Source organism: Dasypus novemcinctus, chromosome 5 (genome assembly GCF_030445035.2).
Source record: "Dasypus novemcinctus isolate mDasNov1 chromosome 5, mDasNov1.1.hap2, whole genome shotgun sequence".
In the NCBI taxonomy this organism is placed as follows: domain Eukaryota; kingdom Metazoa; phylum Chordata; class Mammalia; order Cingulata; family Dasypodidae; genus Dasypus; species Dasypus novemcinctus.
In genome coordinates this window covers 88227582-88246075 of record NC_080677.1, presented here as the reverse complement: position 1 = coordinate 88246075, position 18494 = coordinate 88227582, and the positions used below count along the sequence as shown (strand labels likewise).

Genomic DNA, 18494 nt, shown 5'->3' with positions numbered 1-18494 from the left:
GATAATGTAGGGAAGCATCTACAAGACTTTGTAATAGGAAATGGTTTCATGACTTTCACAACCAAAGCATGAGCAGTGAAAGAAAAAAAGATATATGGGACCTCCTCAAAACTGAAAACTTTTGCACCGCAAAGGACTTTGTCAAGAAAGTGAAAAGACACTCTACCTAATGGGAGAAAATATTTGGTAACCATATATCTGATAGGAGCCTAATATCCAGCATATATAAAGAAATCCTATATCTCAAAAATAAAAAGACAAACATCACATTTTTAAAAATTGGCAATTGATTTAAACAGACACTTCCCCAAAGAACAAATACAAATGGCTAAAAAGCACATGAAAAGATGCACATCATCACTAGCTGTTAGGGAAATGCAAATCAAAACTACAATGAGGTATCATATTACACCCATTAGACTGGTAGCCATTAAAAAAAACAGAGGACTACAAGAGTTAGAGATGATGTAGATAAAAGGGAACACATATCTACTGCTAGTGTGAATGTAGAATGGTGCAGCTATTATGGAGGACAGTGTGGCGGTCTCTCAAGGAGATAACTGTATGATCCAGCAATCCCACTGCTGGGTATATATTTGGTAGAATTGAAAGCAGGAACACAAACAGATATATGCACACAAATGTTCATAGCGGCATTATTTACTGTTAACAGAAGTTGGAGGCAACTCAAGCGCCCTTCAACAGGTGAATGGCTAACCTAATTGTGGTATATTTGTACAGTGGAATATTTCTATGTTGTAAGAAGGAATGCAGTATTAACACATAGGATAACATGGATGAATCTTGAAGACCTTATGTTGAGTGAAGTAAACTAGTCACTGAAGGACAAATACTACATGACCTCACTGATATGACTTAAGCAAATTAAACAGACCTACAGAGCTAGAGTCTGGAAGATAGGTTAACACAAGCCAGAAAGGAAGTAGAGCAGGGATTCTTAACAAGGGGTCCATGAGCTTGAATTGAATTAAAAAAACAGTATTCTTGTGGGGACATGTTGGTATGGGTGCTATATTAAATAACACACAGTACACTGGACTTAATAAGGGGTCCACGGTTTTCACCTGTCTGGAAAAGGAGTCTGCGGAACAAAAAAGGTTAAGAACCCCTGGAGTAGAGTGCAGTGAGCTGATGCCCATATGGGCAAATCTATGAAAAGGTGGATGGGGGTGAGAGTGTTGCAGTGATGTGATAATGTTCCGCAGTGCTGTTCTGTGTGGGGGAATACGATGAGGGGTTGGGTTGGACTATCCATGGAACTGGGGGATGGGTTGGAGGAAGGAGCAGGTGAACTCAGGGGATTTACAGATTTCTGGTTAAAACTACAACGGTGGGATTGTGGGAAGATGGTGATGGACTAACAGGCAAAGCCGAATGCATTCACAAGAACAATGGAGAAAGAGCCAAAAGCTATCTGAGGGACCTGCTTTGGGAGTCATTAGACCCGGAGAGTGCTACACTACTCCCGAGAGGGTGAGGGACAGAGAGACGAAGAAACTAAAATGACCAACATGAGTTACCAACTCCCAGTGGTGACCAGGATGGTCACTCCCCCCACCCCAAGATATTAAGCTCCCTGCAGCTGACTGAGAGGGGAACACATATCTTCCTCCCTGTCAGCTGCTTCAAGAGAAAAGGGAGGGGAGGTTGAGATGCTTTTCTTCAATGGATTCAGCCAGCAGAGCCTGCTGAGAATTTCCAACTAGACATTAAACACAAGAAAGCTGAGACTGAAACAACTCCATGGAAAGGTGTGCCGAATAGTGTTATCTGCTGGCAGGTCTGGAAACTACAAGGACAAAAACTGTTCTCACTCTCTGTATTCAACCCCTGGGAGAATATCTGTGCCTTGCTAGTAAGCCCCTGGCATAATTTTGAAAACTTAAGCTGGGTATTTTTAAAGACTGAGAATAAGTTGAAGCAAATATAAAAGAAGAGCTGTAGGGAAGAAAAAAAAACAAAAAACAATAGGCAAGAGAGAGAAACTGGCCATCAGAATAATTCAGCAACATATACAGAAACCTAGGCATTAGCAAAAAATTACAAGCCATACTAGGAAACCAGAAGAGATGGCCCAGCCAAAAGAACAAACCAAAGATCCTGAACAGATACAGGATTTAATACCATTAATTAGAGATAATCACACAACTCCCCTAAACCACATCAAAGAATTTAAAGAAAATATGACTAAAGAAGTAAAGGATATTAAGAAGACACTGGGGGAAAAAGATATGACTCAGGAGACTGGGCTCCCACCTACCACATGGGAGGTCACTGGCTCAGATCCTGATGCCTCCTAAAGAAGACAGCAAGCTGGTGTGATGGGCAGACATGGTGAGTGATGCAACAAGAAACATGGGGAGGAAAAAACATAATGAGAGACACAACAAAGCAGAAAGTGGAGATGGCTAAAGCAATTAGGCACCTCCCTCCCACATCAGAGGTCCCAGGTTCAGCTCCCAATGCTTCCTAAAGAAACAAGGAAGATGAACAGACACAGCAAATGGAAAACAACAAGGAAGTGGGGAGAAATAAATAAAATCTTTTTTTAAAAAAAGAAGAAGATGGTGACACTGGGAGAGCATAAAGAAATATTAAAGCCTGCAAAGAAAAGTAACAGACCCTATGGGAATGAAAGATAAAATGGATGAGATTAAAAATACATTAGAGGCACAAAAGAGCAGATTTGAACTGCCTGAAGACAGAATTAGTGACTTCAAAGACAGAACATCTGATGTGGCAAAGACAGGAAAATGGAAAAAATGGAGTAGTCTCAGAGAATTGAATGACAACAAGAAACACAAATGTTCACATTATTGGTGTCCTGAAAAACAGAATGGAGAGGGGCAGAAAGAATATTTGAGAAAATAATGGCTGAAAACTTCCCAAACTTTATGAAGGACATAAATATCAATATCCAAGAAGGACACCCCAAACACAATAAATATGAATAGACTTACCCTGAGACACCTATTATTCAGAATGACAAATATCAGAGATAAAGAGTAGATTCTTAAAGCAGCAAGAGAAAAGCAAAGCATCACATAAAAGGGAAACTTGATAAGATTAAGTGCTGACCTCTCATCAGAAACCATGGAGGAAAGAAGAAAGTGGTATGATGTATTTAAGGTACTCAAACTGAAAAATTGCCAACCATGAATTCTGTATCCAACAAAGCTGTCCTTCAAAAATGAGGGTGAGTTCAAAGAGTTCACATAAAAATAAAAACTAATAGAATATGTTACCAAAAGTCCATATTTGCAAGAGATAGTAAAAGGGGTACTGCAGCCTGCAAGGAAAAAACAAGAGTGAGGGATTTGGAGTAGAGTTTAGAAATGAAGATTATTAGGAAGGGTAACTAAAGGATAAGAAGACAGTCATAAGAACAATATAACAATAGAGAGCTGGAGGACAAAATGGATGAAGTAATGCCATTACAGTAAAACCGCTGAATGGTAATAGCTTGAATTCCCCAATCAAAAGCCATAGACTGAGAGAATGGATAAAAAAGTATGAGCCTTCTGTATGTTGTCTACAAGAGACCCACCTCAGATGTAAGAACACAACCATGTTAAAAGTGAAAGATTAGAAAAATATATTCCATGCAAATAGTAACCAAAAAAGAACTGGAATAGACCAGATAAATGTAAAATAACAATATTATATGAACAATAACTATACAGAGCAACTGGCAAATTGTTCCTATGATCAGTATCTTGTGGTGTTTATTTTTCACACAAAATAAACATTTGCTTTTAACTGAGGAGGACTTGATAAGAGATATAATTTTGGGTGCTTCATTTTTCTTTAATCCTTTATTATTCATACTCTTTAATTAAAATAATCTATCTGGATCAGTAATGATTTAGCATGACTATTATTGAATGAGATTTTGAGTTCTTCTGCCTCATAAAATTATGAGTTTGCAAATTGTGATCTGCTGTAATTCATTCCAATAAGATGTGAAGAAGTCTCAAATAGGAATTTGATTATCTAGAAAGAATTGTGGCCTAAATGGAAATTAAATAACTCAACCAATAATTTATTTGATTCTTAGAGATTATTATGGCTAATAGTTAGAGCTGTAATACAAAAATTAGAATTATGTTATCATTAATTTCTATTATGTTTGAATTATTTATATTTATAAATTTTTGTTGCTATGCTATATTTTTTATAATTTATCAAATTAAATCTAACCTGCCCTCGTACTCTCTTTTAAAATATGTAATTTCTTCCAATCTATTTTTCTATTTATTTTATAATTTTACAATAAAGGGCTTTTTGACAACTAAAAAAGCCATTGATTATACACTTTAGATAGATCATAATGGCATGTGAATATATCTCAATAAACAAATAAATAATTGTGCAAGAATAAACAGAAACAGCAGCTATGTGCAGCAGGGAAACAGAAAGGTTGAAAAGTAAGGATTTTTTTTGTTTCTTTGCCTGTTTTTTATTATTATTGAAATAATGAAAATGCTTTAATAATGATAGAAGTGATGATTGCACAGCTATGTGATTGTACCAAATACCATTGACTGTACACTTTGGATGAGTTGTATGCATTATTAATATTTATCAATAAAATTTGTTTTTTAAAAAAGGTACCCTTTAGATTTTTCGCAGTTTTTTTTAAAGATTTATTTTTTATTTATTTCTCTCTCCTTCCGCTCCGCCCCCCCCCCCCCCCGCCCCCAGTTGTCTGCTCTCTGTGTCCATTCGCTGTGTGTTCTTCTGTGACTGCTTCTATCCTTATCAGTGACACTGGGAATCTGTGTTTCTTTTTGTTGCATCATCTTGTTGTGTCAGCTCTCTGTGTGTGTGGCGCCATTCTTGGGCAGGCTGCACTTCCTTTTGTGCTGGTCAGCTCTCCTTACGGGGCACACTCCTTGCTCATGGGGCTCCCCTATGCAGGGGACACCCCTGCGTGGCAGGGCACTCGTTGTGCGCATCAGCACTGCAGGTGGGTCGGCTCCACATGGGTCAAGGAGGCCCAGGGTTTGAACTGTGGACCTCCCATGTGGTGGGTGGATGCCCTATCCATTGGGCCAAGTCCACTTCCCTTTCTCAGTGTTTTGACCCTCCCACCAAAAGGTTAGATTGTTGGTGAAGGAGCAAATGCCATTTCTATCTTCAGTAATCTTGCACAATTTGTCTACTTATTGTATCTGCTATCTTCCTTTTTATATACTTCCTTTGTATTTTATGTCTTTTAAAAAGCAAGAGTTTTCATAGATCCCAGGACTTAGTAATATATTGCAAATATTGTCTATTTTTCTATGATTTTTATTCAGAAGCATCTATTCCTTGCCTTAATATGTGTTACTAAATTAATTGTGAAGATGTGATGATTTTTAGTTGCTAGATTTGAGTAAAAACTTAGATCATTTAGAATATTTTAAGAGGAAAAAAAAGTAATAAAATCAGACTTTTCTTTGTTTAAAAAAAAACCACAATGGTGTGAATGTTCTTTGGCAAATACAGCAGGGAAGGGTTACTGGTGTAGGGCTTTGGGTGTCGTGAGATAGGCAGATAGGGTGCACCTGGGACATGACTCTGTGGAATATGAAAGTGTTCATCTTGTCAGAGTGTTATCTCAGTGGGTGGAGACCCACATAATAAACAAGAAAATATTAAACTCCCATCCTGGGGAGTCCTGCTATGTTCTCAATTAGAGGGACAAGAATCTTTTGAGAACATAGGCAGTGCCCAATAAAAGAAACCAGACAAATATGTCAAGCCCTCAATGTTATTGCAAGTTAACTATGAAAGTTATTCTTCAAAAATTGAAACTTAGTGGTTACCATAGATTCCAAGGGGAGGGAGAGGGAAGAATATAATAGATTGTACATAGGGCATTTTTAGGACATTTAGAATTGTTCTGCATAATCTTGCAATAATGGATACAGGTCATTTTAAATTTCATCAAAACTTAAAAGTGTACGGTGCAAAATGTAAACCAGTAAAACACTGGTCATGGTTAGTAGCAATGCTTCAATATTTGTACATCACTTCTAACAAATGTACCATCCACATGTAAAATGCTAATAGAAGAGAATGGAAGAGGAGGAGGTCATTGATTACATGGTAATCCACTATATTTTCTATGTGACTTTTCTGTAGCCTAAAGCTTTCTTGAAGATAAAATGAAAAAAATAAAGCACTGGGGAACATACAGAAGAAATTGTCACTGTACATGCAAGATAACAGATTTTACAGTGATGAAAGATATGATGTATAAAAATATTTATTTTATTTCAATTTTTTATTTTCTACTTTTTATTTTTATATTTTATTTGTTATTTTTAAAATTATTTTTATTTTATTTTATTATTATTTCTATTTGGTTATTTTTTGGTTCATTTTTGGAGAAGTTTTTGGATCAAAGAGGATCACTGGTTTGGGGTGTCAGTGATGGAGGAAAGTGTGGAGAGGGGTACACCTGGGGCATGCCTCTAAGGCATATGAATATGTTCAAGTGTTCATGGGTGGAAACCCACATAGTAACCAAAAGAATGTTGAAGTCTCATTCTGGGGAGTCCTGCTACCCTCTCTAATAGAAAGGCAAGAATCCGCCAAGTACATGGGCAGTGCCTAGTGAAGGAAGACAGACCATTATGGCAGGCCATGAATACTGATGATTGTACTTATGAACCTTTTCATGTGAAATTGAAACTTAGCCTACTAATTTTTTTCTTCTTTTCTTTTAAATGTTACATTCAAAAAACATGAGGTCCCCATATACTCCCCACGCCCCACCCACCCCTTCCACATCAACAACCTCTTCCATCATCGTGGCACATCCACTACACCTGGCTAATACATTCTGGGGCACCGCTGCACCACATGGACAGTGGTCCACATTGTAGTTCACACTCTCCCCCAGTCCACCCAGTGGGCCACGGCAGGACACACAACATCCAGCATCCATCCTGCAGCACCACCCGGGAAAACTCCAAATCCTGAAAATGCCCCAAACCATATCTCTTCTGCCATCTCCCTACCATCTGCAGCCATTTTGGCTACCCTCTCCATGTCAATACTATAATCTCTTCCCTTACTAATCACAATAGTTCCCCAGCAGAACACCAGTAAGTCCACTCCAATCCATACTCCATTCCTCCATCCTGTGGAACCTGGGATGGTTATGTCCAGTCCCCCTCTACATCAAGAGGTAGCCTACTATTATATATTGCCTATGAGTTATCTCCTGAAAGCCTCCTTGTTGCTCAAATGTGAACTTTCTCTAAGCCAAACTCAGCATATAAACACACTATCTTCCCTCCCCCTCTCCCAACTTGGGGCATGACTCCTGGGGATGAGCCTCCCTGGCACAAGGGATTAATACCAAGCACCAACTAGCAATATATCTGGAAAAAGACCCTGGCCAAAAGGGGGAAATATTAAATGCAAATGAGTTTTTATGGCTAAGAGATTTCAAAGTGAGTCAGGAGGTCATTCCAGAGGTTACACTTAGGCACATCTCAGGAGGATCTCATTAACTGCCACAATAAACAGTACCTCAAACAACAGGGCTCCTGAAGGTTCTAGAGACATCCAGACATTATAGGCAGGCAGGCAGGCTCTGGAAATTGGTACCCTGCCCATGGGCCTTACTTTGGAATTTAGGCTCCTCATTGTAAAAGAGTTAGACTTATTTACAGTTTCCCTACACATGGCTCTTGTGCTCCTTTTATTGAAACCTATTAACACTACACTTGTTAAATATATGTCCCAGAGACTTAAATCTTCAGTCTGTTCAAGTGCCAGTTGAGCCCAGAATTTCAGCAGAGTTGCAACACCTACTCTCCAGTTCACTGGACTCACCCAGGACAACTAACAAGGAGATGATTATGGACAATACCCATCCCAAGGAACAGAGAGTCTCTGCAACTTCAAGTAAGACAGTGCCATCCATCGCCCCATGGGATCTAAGCCCCCTCTCAATTAGAAACAGAATGGGCATCTCCATTCCTAAATCCTCAAGATTGGGAAATGAACAATGGACTAAAGTAGATTTATTATTATTCTATTAGAGACTTATTATTATTCTAGCAATGGAAGAACTCATATCATTGATATAAAGGCAGTGGCCAGGAAGCGGACTTGGCCCAGTGGATAGGGTGTCCATCTACCACATTGGAGGCCCACAGTTCAAACCCCAGGCCTCCCTGACCCGTGTGAAGCTAGCCCATGCATAGTGCTGATGCGCGTAGGAGTGCCCTGCCATGCAGGGGTGTCCCCCGTGTAGGGGAGTCCCACATGCAAGGAGTGCGCCCTGTAAGGAAAGCCGCCCAGCACGAAAGAAAGTGCTGCCTGCCCAGGAATGGCGCTGCACACATGGAGAGCTGACACAACAAGATGATGCAACAAAAAGAAACACAGATTCCCGTGCCGCTGACAACAGAAGTGGACAAAAAAGAACATGCAGCAAATGGATACAGAGAACAGACAACTGGAGTGGGGGGTGGGAGAAGGAGAGAGAAATAAATAAAATAAATCTTTAAAAAATAAATAAATAAAGGCAGTGGCCACCAGAGGTTCTGAGGGGAGGGAGACAGAATAGGTGTAACAAGAGAGCATTTTCAGGACATTTAAAGTATCCTGCATGACATTGCAATGATGGATACAGGCCATTATACATTTTGTTAAAACCTATAAAATTGTGCATGACAGAGTGTAAACTAAAATGTAATCTATAGTCCACAGTTAGTAGCAATGCTTCAATATGGGTTCATCAATTTTAACAAATGTACCACACTAATGAAAGATGTTTTTAAGGTGGAAAAGTGTGGAAGGGGGAGGGATTAGGGCATATGGGAATCCCCTATATTTTTTATGTAACATTTATATAATCTAAAGCTTCTTTTAAAATACATATATTGGTTGGGAAAAAAGCAAAGCTGTTATTAAAGACAAGGAAGACATTATATGTTAATAAAGTGGGCAATCCACCAGGAAGAGATAACAATCATAAATTTATGTGCACCTAAACAGGGTGTCACAAATTACATGAGGCAAACAATGGCAAAACTGAAAGGAAAAATAGATGTCTCTACAATAATAGCTGGAGACTTCAATACACCACTCTCATCACTGGATAGAACATCTTGGAAGAGGATTGATAAGAAAACAGAGAGCTTGAATAATATGATAAATGAACTAAACTTAATAGATATATATAGAACATTGTACCCCAAAACAGCAGTATATACATTCTTCTCAAGTATTCATATATTTTTCTCCAAGATAGACCACATGTTGGGTCACAAAACAGATCTCATTAAATTTCAAAAAGATTGAAATTACATAAAAAGTAGTTTCTCTGGTCATATGGAATGAAGCTGGAAATCAACAACAGGTAGAAAAAAGGGAAAATCCAAAAGTTTGTGGAAATTAAACAACACACTCTTAAACTTCAGTGGGTCAAAGAAAAAATTGCAAGAGAAATCAGTAAGTGTCACACAAATGAAAACAAGATCACAACATATCAAAACCTATGTGGTGTAGCAAGGACAGTGCTGAGAGGAAAAATTATAGACCTAAGTTCCTATGTTAAAAAGGAAGAAAGACCTGAAATCAAAGACCTTAATGGGGGAAGCAGATTTGGCTCAATGGATAGAGCATCCACCTACCTGGGATGTTCAAACCCAGAACCTCCTGATCCATGTGATGAGCTGGCCCCCACACAGTGCTGATGCGTACAACAAGTGCCGTGCCCAGCAGGGGTGTCCCCTGCATAGGGGAGCACCATGGGCAAGGAGTGCACCCCGTAAGGAGAGCCACCCAGCATGAAGAAAAGTGCAACCTGCCCAGGAGTGGCGATGCACACATGGAGAGCTGACGCAGCAAGATGATGCAACAAAAAGAGACACAAATTCCTGGTGCCTCTGACAAGAATATAAATGGAGACAGAAGAACACACAGGGAATGGGCACACAGAGCAGACAACTGGGGGGGGGGGGGCAGGGGGAAGGGCTGGGAAGGAGAGAGAAATAAATAAAAAATAAAATCTTAAAAAAACAAAACAAAACAAAGATCTTAATGGAACACCTTGAGGAGTTGGAAAAAGAGCAGAAAACTAACCCCAAATCAAGCAGAGAGAAAGAAATAACAAATATTAGAGCAGAAATAAATGAAATTGAGAACAAAAAAAAAAAAAGGAGAGAAAATCAACAAAATCAAAAACTGGTTCTTTACGATCAATAAAATTGACAAACCCTTAGCTAGACTAACAGAAAAAAAGAGAGCTGATGCAAATATATAAAATCATGAATTAAAAGGGGGGATATTACTACTTACTGTATAGAAATAATAAGAATCATAAGAGGATATTGAAAACTTATATAATTTAGACAACCCAGATGAAATGCAAAAATTCCTAGAAATGTACTAACCACCTTCTCCAGAAGAAATAGAAAAAATAGAATACTTCAACAAACCAATCACAAGTAGAGAGATTGAATAAGTCATCAAAAATATTCCAACAGGAGGCTCAGCGTAGTAGTTCATTTCTTCAAGCATTTGTCCTGTACAGACATTTAAAAATGATTCCCAAACAAGAAATAATGAGTGACAATGGTTTAGACAGGTTACACAGGACCTGAAATTTCAGGATAGGCCAGAAAATGATAGAAAAGTTAAAAATGACAAAGATCTTGAGCCACATTTCATGACAAAAAGCTCAAATTGAACTATGCCGTGGATAAAAGGGAGTGCCCTTCAACTGGAGAATTACAGAAGAGTTGAAACACTTTTATGACCTTTCAGATTCTGATTCAGATCTCTCTGAGAAAGATAGCAAATTAGTGATCCAAAATAAAATGAATAAGTAAAAATCCTAGACTACAAAAGATTAGATTCAAAAAATCTAGTTGAGGAGAAAAAGGAAAATAAAGAAATAAGGAAAATTAATCAAAAGGATTCTGTAAATAAAAATGAATTAGATAATTTTGAAAGAATTCAGAAAATGAAAATTTCATATAAATCTAAGAAGTTAGATGCAAAAAGAAGTCCCAAGAAGGATAGTGAGTAGTTCACACAAAAACATACCAAATAGGAAAAAAGACAATATTCCACACAGACTCTGGCATCACTGTGAAACTACCAAGGTCAAGTGCCCTGAGACAAGAAGAGAAATACAATCAGTGGTTCCACCCATAATGGAAGGAAACAGTGATGAAAACTCAACAGGTGGTAAAATGTTTGATAAAGTTACTCTGGAGAAAGAGTCAGAAAGTGTTAGTGAAATGGAAGATGATGAAGACTAAAGATGAAATAGGAGTTGGTAGAGCTTCAGATGATGATGATGATGGGGATGATGGAATAAGATGATGAAGATAAGGAGAATAAAGATGAAAGTGTCAATGGTCCTGATCTTGCTAGGGATAAAGAAAATACAGAAACTAGTTCTGAAGATGAAGAAGATGAAGAAAACATGACAGTTTACTTTCAGAGAAATCTATTTTTGAGCATGCTTGGAGAAAATTAAATATAGATATTCCTCAGACTGTTGAGATTACACATTGATTATCAGTTTGGACTGGGATAGATTAAAGGCAAAATATTTGTTGGCTCTATTCAGTTCATTTAAACCTAAAGGAGGGGTTATATTTTCTGCAAAGATAAATCCTTTAGAGTTTGGAAAGGAGAGGATGAAGGAAGAGCAAGTTCAAGGGCCAGTAGAATTATTAAGCATTCCCAAGGATGCCCCTGAAAAGGACTGGACCTCTAGAGAAAAAGTGAGAGATTATCAATTCAAGTGATTGTACTGTTAGGCAATAGTAGACTATGATTCTCCTGTAACAACTGGTAAAATTTCCAAGGATTGTGATGGCCTGGAGTTTGAAAGTAGTTGTTCTTTCATAGATCTAAGGTTTATACCAGATGATATTAATTTTGATGACATGCCCAAGGCCATAGCTTCAGAAGTGGATTTCACAGCATATAAACCAAAAATATTTCACATTTGCTGCAATAAGAATGTCTATAGTCAACATACTTGGGATGATACTTATCACGAAAGAATTACAACACTCAACAGGAAGTTTAAAAAAGAAGATCTTTTGGACACAGATTTTTGAAGCTACTTAGCTTCCTCAAGTGAAGATGAAGAGGAGAAAGAAAAGGAGCTACAAGGTAATGATGGAGTCAATGTAGAAGATGATGAGAAGACAGAAAAGTCAGAAGGATGATAAAAAATTTGTTACATACAGGCAGCTCTTGCAAGTTACCAAGAAAAACAAAAAAGGCGAAGAAAACAATATGGAAATGGAAATTAAGTCTGTTCCAGGTCTTGTAGAGAGTGCAGAAGAGCTGGTCAAAAACAAATTGGAAGGAAAGGATAAATTAACCCTTTGGGAACAATTCCTAGAGAAGAAGAAAGAGAAAAACGGACTGAAAAAGATACAGAAGGCTCTTTACTGAAGAGACCAATGAAGATGAACTTTTCTCTGATGTTAATTTGAATGACTCATACTTTGTCAAAGAATTTTTTTTAAAAGGGTATAAAGAGAAATAAATCAATGAAATCTACAAAAGATTGCACATCTCCAGAGGAAGAAATTGGAATAGAAAGACAAAAGGCTGAAATAGCTTTTTTCATGATAAATGAGGAGGAGGACAGCAAGAAACACTTCAATAACAAGATTGTGGGACACCAGAATCTGAGAGGAAAGAAGAATAAGCTGCTTATGAAAAAGAAGGAATTACTGAAGGAATTACAGGAGGAATTACAAACGTTGTGAGGCAATACAAACTTCCCGCTTGTTCAGTTTGAATCCCTCATATCCCAATTTCAAGAAAGCAAAAGATATGGAAAGAATCCTTGAAGAGAAAGCTCAGCAAAGAGAACAAAATGAACAGGAACTTATTCAGGCAATAAAGAAAAAGAGAGCGAGATGATTCCAAAGGAGTCACAAAAGAAGAAGTCCATTGATCCTGCCTTATTAGTGCTGATCAAATCTATAAAACACAAAACAGAGCAGTTTCAAGCAAGAAAAAACAAAAGTCAAATAACTGGCTGTTATTTATTTTTTGTTCTCCTAATATATACAGAAAGAGTGAAGGAATATTTACTGGGACAAAGCTACCTTTAAAGAACATGAATAAAATCTTCTGATGATTATAGAATTTCTATCCATAAATAATTGTTGGATCAAATTGTAGATGATTGAAAGATATATACCATACATTCCCACAAATGAATCACAATTAATTCAAGAGTAACTTGAATTATTGAATTTATAAATTTCATTATAAATCTAATGAAATTTAGTTCTTATTAATAGAAAGTTATCTTTTACAAGACTATTTATAATTCTCTGTAAAAAAAAAAATAGAACCATGTCCAATCTTAAGTCTGTGTAAGGGCTAGGGACAATATGAAAATATATATTTGTAATACATTAATTTCTCTGCAAGCAGGGGCAGAGTTAGATCTCTATTAAAATAATTTCTTTTTCTAGCCATGAAGGATGGAAACTGAGAACTTCTTTGTAGTTTTCTCATGTTTATTATAGTTTATGAAATTAATTTGTAAATTGAAGAGCAAAATATTTTTATTATTTTGTATAACACTGATGTATTTCATTGTATGCACCTCCAATGAGGTAATCTCTGGAAAAATTTTTTTTAAAAATCACAACTAAGAAAAGTCCAGGTCCAGATGGCTTCACAGATGAATTCTACCAAGCAGTTCAAGAATTAATTCCAATCCTGTTTAAACTCTTCCAAAAACTGAAGAGGACTGAAAATTATCAATTCAATTTATGAAACCAACATTACCCTAATACTAAAACCAGATAAAGATACTGTAAGAATTGAAAAGTATAGGCTAATCTCTCCAATGAATATAGATAAAAAATTCTCAACTAAATAGAATCCAACAACATATTAAAAGAAGTATATACCATGATCAAGTGAGTTTTATTCCTGGTATGCAAGGGTGATTCAACACAAGAAAATCAATTAACTTAATAGACCACATTAACAAATCAAAGGAAAAAAAAAAACCACATGATCATTGCAATTGACACAGAAAAGACATTTGACAAATTCCAGCATCCTTTCTTAATAAATAAAAACAACTCAAAGATAGGACTAGAAGGAAAATTCCTTAACATGATATAGGACATATATGAAAAACCCACCCCCAACATCATACTTAATGAGAAAAGTTTGAAAGTTTTAAGATTGGGAAAGATGCCCACTGTCACCACTGTTATTTAACGTTGTGATAGATATTCTAGCTAGAGCAATTAGGCAAGAAAAAGAAATAAAAGGCATCCACATTGGAAAAAGAGAAGCAAACTCTCATTTTTTGCAGATGACATGATACTATATTTAGAAAATTCTGAACTATCTATGACAAAGTTAGTAGAACTAATAAATGAGTTCAGCAGAGTGACAGCATACAAGATCAATTTGCAAGAATCAGTAGTGTTATACACTGGTAATGAGCAATCTGAGGTGGAAATCAAGAAAAACATTCCATTCACAATAATAATGAAAATAATCAAAGGGAAGCAGACTTGGCCCAATGGATAGGGCATCCGCCTACCACATGGGAGGTCCGTGGTTCAAACACTGGGCCTGCTTGACCCGTGTGGAGCTGGCCCATGCACAGTGCTGATGCACGCAAGGAGTGCTGTGACACACAGGGGCGTCCCCTGCATAGGGGAGCCCCATGCGCAAGGAGTGCGCCCCATAAGGAGAACCACCCAGCATGAAAGAAAGTGCAGGCTGCCCAAGAATGGTGCCACACACACTGAGAGCTGACACAACAAGATGACGCAACAAAAAGAAACACAGATTCCTGGTGCTGCTAAGAAGGGTAGAAGCGGTCACAGAAGAACATACAGGGAATGGGACACAGAGAGCAGACATCTGGGTGGGGAGAAGGGAGAGAAATAAATTAAAAATAAAGCTTTAAAAAAAACATTTATTAAGTATCTTCTATTTTTAAAAAAAGAGAAAGGAAATAATCAAATATCTAAGAATTAATTTAACCGGTGATGTAAAGGACTTTTACTCATAAAACTACAGAGCAGTGCTAAAAAAAATCAAGGAAGAACTGAATTAATGCAAGCACTTTCCATGTTTATGGATTGGAAGACTAAGTATTAAGATGTCAATTCTCCCCAAATTGATTTATAGATTCAATGCAATCCCAATCAAAATTCCAACAGCCTGCTTTACAGAAATAAAAAAGTCAATTACCAAATTCATTTGGAAGGTAAAGGGACCCAAATAGTGAAATACATCTTAAAAAAGGAGAGCAAAGTGAGAGGACTCATACTTACTCACCTTAAAGCATAATCCAAAGCTACAGTGGTCAAGACAGCATGGTATTGGCATAAAAATATACACATCAATCAATGGAATCAAAGTGAGAGCTCAGAAATAGACCCTCACTTCTATGGTAAACTGTTTTTTGATAAGCTTACCAAATCCACTTTACTGGGACATAATAGATCTTCAACAAACAGTGCTGGGAAAACTGGATATCCATAACCAAAAGAATGAAAGAGGACCCCTATCTTACTCTCTATATAAGAATCAACTCAAAATGGATCAAAGACCTAAACATAAAAGCTAGGACCATAAAACTTCTAGAAGATAATGTAGGAAAACATCTTCAAGATTGGGTAGTAGGAATTAGGTTCTTAGACCTCATACCTAAAACACAAACAATAAAAGAAAAATAAATAAATGGGACCTCCTGAAAATTAAACACTTTTGCACTTCAAATGACTTTTTCAAGAGGGTGAAAAGGCAGCATACTCAATGGAAGAAAATATTTGGAAATCACATAACTGATAAGGATTTAATATCCATGATATGTAAAGAGATCCTACAATTCAAAAATAAAAAGTCAAATGATCCAATTAAAAACTGGGGAAAAGACTTGAATATACATTTTTCCAAAGAGGAAATACAAATGACAAAAAGCACATGAAAAGATACTCAACATCACAAGCTATTAGGGAAATGTAAATCAAAACTACAATGAGCTATCATTTCACACCTATTAGAATGGCCATTATTTTAAAAAAAGAGAAAAAAACTACTACAAGTTTGGAGAGGATGTGGAGAAACTGAAGCACTTATTCGTTGTTGGTGGGAATGTGGAATGGGACAGCTGCTGTGGAAGACTGAAAGTTCCTAAGTTAAATACAGACCCACCATGTGACCTGGCAATACCACTACTAGTTATATACCCAGAAGAACTGAGAGCAGGGACACGAATAGATATCTGCACACAGATATTAATAGCAACATTATTCACAAATGCCAAAAGATGGAAACAATGCAGATGTCCCTCAACCGTTGGATAGATAAACAAATTGTGCTATATATATACATCTCAGTTGTAAGAAGAAACAGAGTTGTTAAGCATATGACAGCATGATGAACATTATGTTGAGTGAAGCAAGCTGGACACAAAAGAATAAATATTGTATGATATCACTATTATATAAAAACTAAATATAATGAGCAAACTCATGGAGTTAATAGCTAGAATATAGGTCACCAGAAGAAAGAATGAAAATAGAGAATGAAAGCTAAAGCTTAATCTGTACAGAATTGGTTAAAAAATTAATTAATTAATTAATTAATTAATTAAAAATTTTAAAGTTTGCTTGTAAGTGCTTGGAAAAGGATAGAAATGTTGAAAGTATATTATAGTATTTGTAATTAGCAGCACTAATATTGGGGTATGATAATGGTTGAAAGGGAAAGTCTGAGGTCATATATATCACTAGAAGGAAAACTAAAAAATGAAACATAGAACTGTATAGGATAGCCAACCCTTGTGTGGTAAATGTGCATGGTTAGTAGTGTATATATATGAATGTTTAACAGAACAAATGTACAGTAATGTTACAAGATGTTAATAATGGGGTGATATTTGGATAAAAATACAACCAAAGCAAATTAGGAACTGTAAGGTTTACTAATGTATTAATATTCTTCCATCAAAGGTTTAAAAAAAAAGGAAGTATGATAAGGGAAAGAAACTACACAGAAAGTACTGCATATGTTTGACTTTATTTATACAAAAGGTAAACACAAATAATTTTATTTAACAGATGGAAATAGATTATCAGTTATGTATGGCAGTGGAAAGATAGAGAGATTGAGAGGTGCCTACTAAGTAGGAGGGTTTTCTTTTTGGATAATGAAAATGCTCTAATATTGTTTACAGTCATGAATGCACAACTCTGTGAGTATAACAAATGCCATTGATTGTATGCTTTAGATGGATTATATGGTTTATGAATACATTTCAATAAAATAGATTTTTTTAAAAGAAAAAACTTGAATGGATAAGGAATTGCTTCTTACAGATGAGCAAAGAAAGTGCCTTCTCGAGAAGAATCTGCTCCTGATGAAGATGTTATGAACGTTATTGAAATAACAACAAAGGATTTAGAATATTAGAATTAGAATTTAGAATATTATCAACTTAGTTGATAAAGCACAGCAGGGTGAGAGGATTTTGAAAAAAATACTACTGTGGGTAAAAAGCTATCAAATAGTATCACATGCTACAGAAAACTTTTTCATTAAAGGAAGTTTGAAATGATATGGCAAACTTGACTGCTGTCTTATAAGAAATTGCCACAGCCACCCCAACCTTCAGCAGCCACCACCCTGACCAGTCAGCAGCCATCAACAGCAAAGCAAGACCCTCCATCAGCAAAGGCTCAGATAATGGTTAGAATTTTTTGCCAATATGTATTTTAAATTAAAGTATGCACATTTTTTAGACATAAAGCTATTGCACACTTGATAGACTACAGTATTGTATAAACAGAACTTTTATATGCACTGGGCAACCAAAAAATTCATGTGACTCTTATTATGATACTCGCTTTTTTGTGGTGGTCTGGAACTGAACCTGCAATATCTCAAAGGTATGCCCATTTTTCCAAATGAAGTCACATTCTGAGATTCTGGGTAAACATGAACTTGGGGTTATTTGAAGAGTTTTCAGCCCACTACAGGCAGTATTAATAATTGTACCATAAGGGGGCCAGAAATGTGTAACGAGAATAAGAATCTTTAAAGGAAAAAGCAAGAGGTGATTCCAGTTTACCCATTCAGTCTGTTTGAGTACACAGTCTCACCCTTCATTCCACTCTGAACACTCAAGTCCATCCTCATTAAACTCAGTTCTTCTAGCAAGACCTTGCCGGCATTATATTGTAAAACTGTCTCCTGCATGATGAGAAGTATATTATAAGGTCATTCTTGGTGGAAGACAGTGGTAAATTCAGAACCAAGTTTCTGGATGCCTGCGGCTGATTGCTGCTTTTTTATAGTTCTGTAGGCTGTTTAAAAGCTGTCCCCTGAATTCTGGGACTGCTCTCAAATTCCAGAGCCCATGTTGGATGGCCATTAATCTAAATGTGAATACAGAGACCCAATTCCTATGTGGTCCACCTATAGGTTTCATGCAG

The 18494-nt window shown here is 36.7% G+C and overlaps 1 pseudogene; it reads left to right on the top strand.

Annotated features, from left to right (window-relative positions):
• Nucleotides 1-10574: 10574 nt before the first annotated feature.
• Nucleotides 10575-13124, top strand: LOC101435321 (ESF1 homolog pseudogene; annotated as a pseudogene).
• The last annotated feature ends 5370 nt before the right edge of the window (nucleotides 13125-18494 follow it).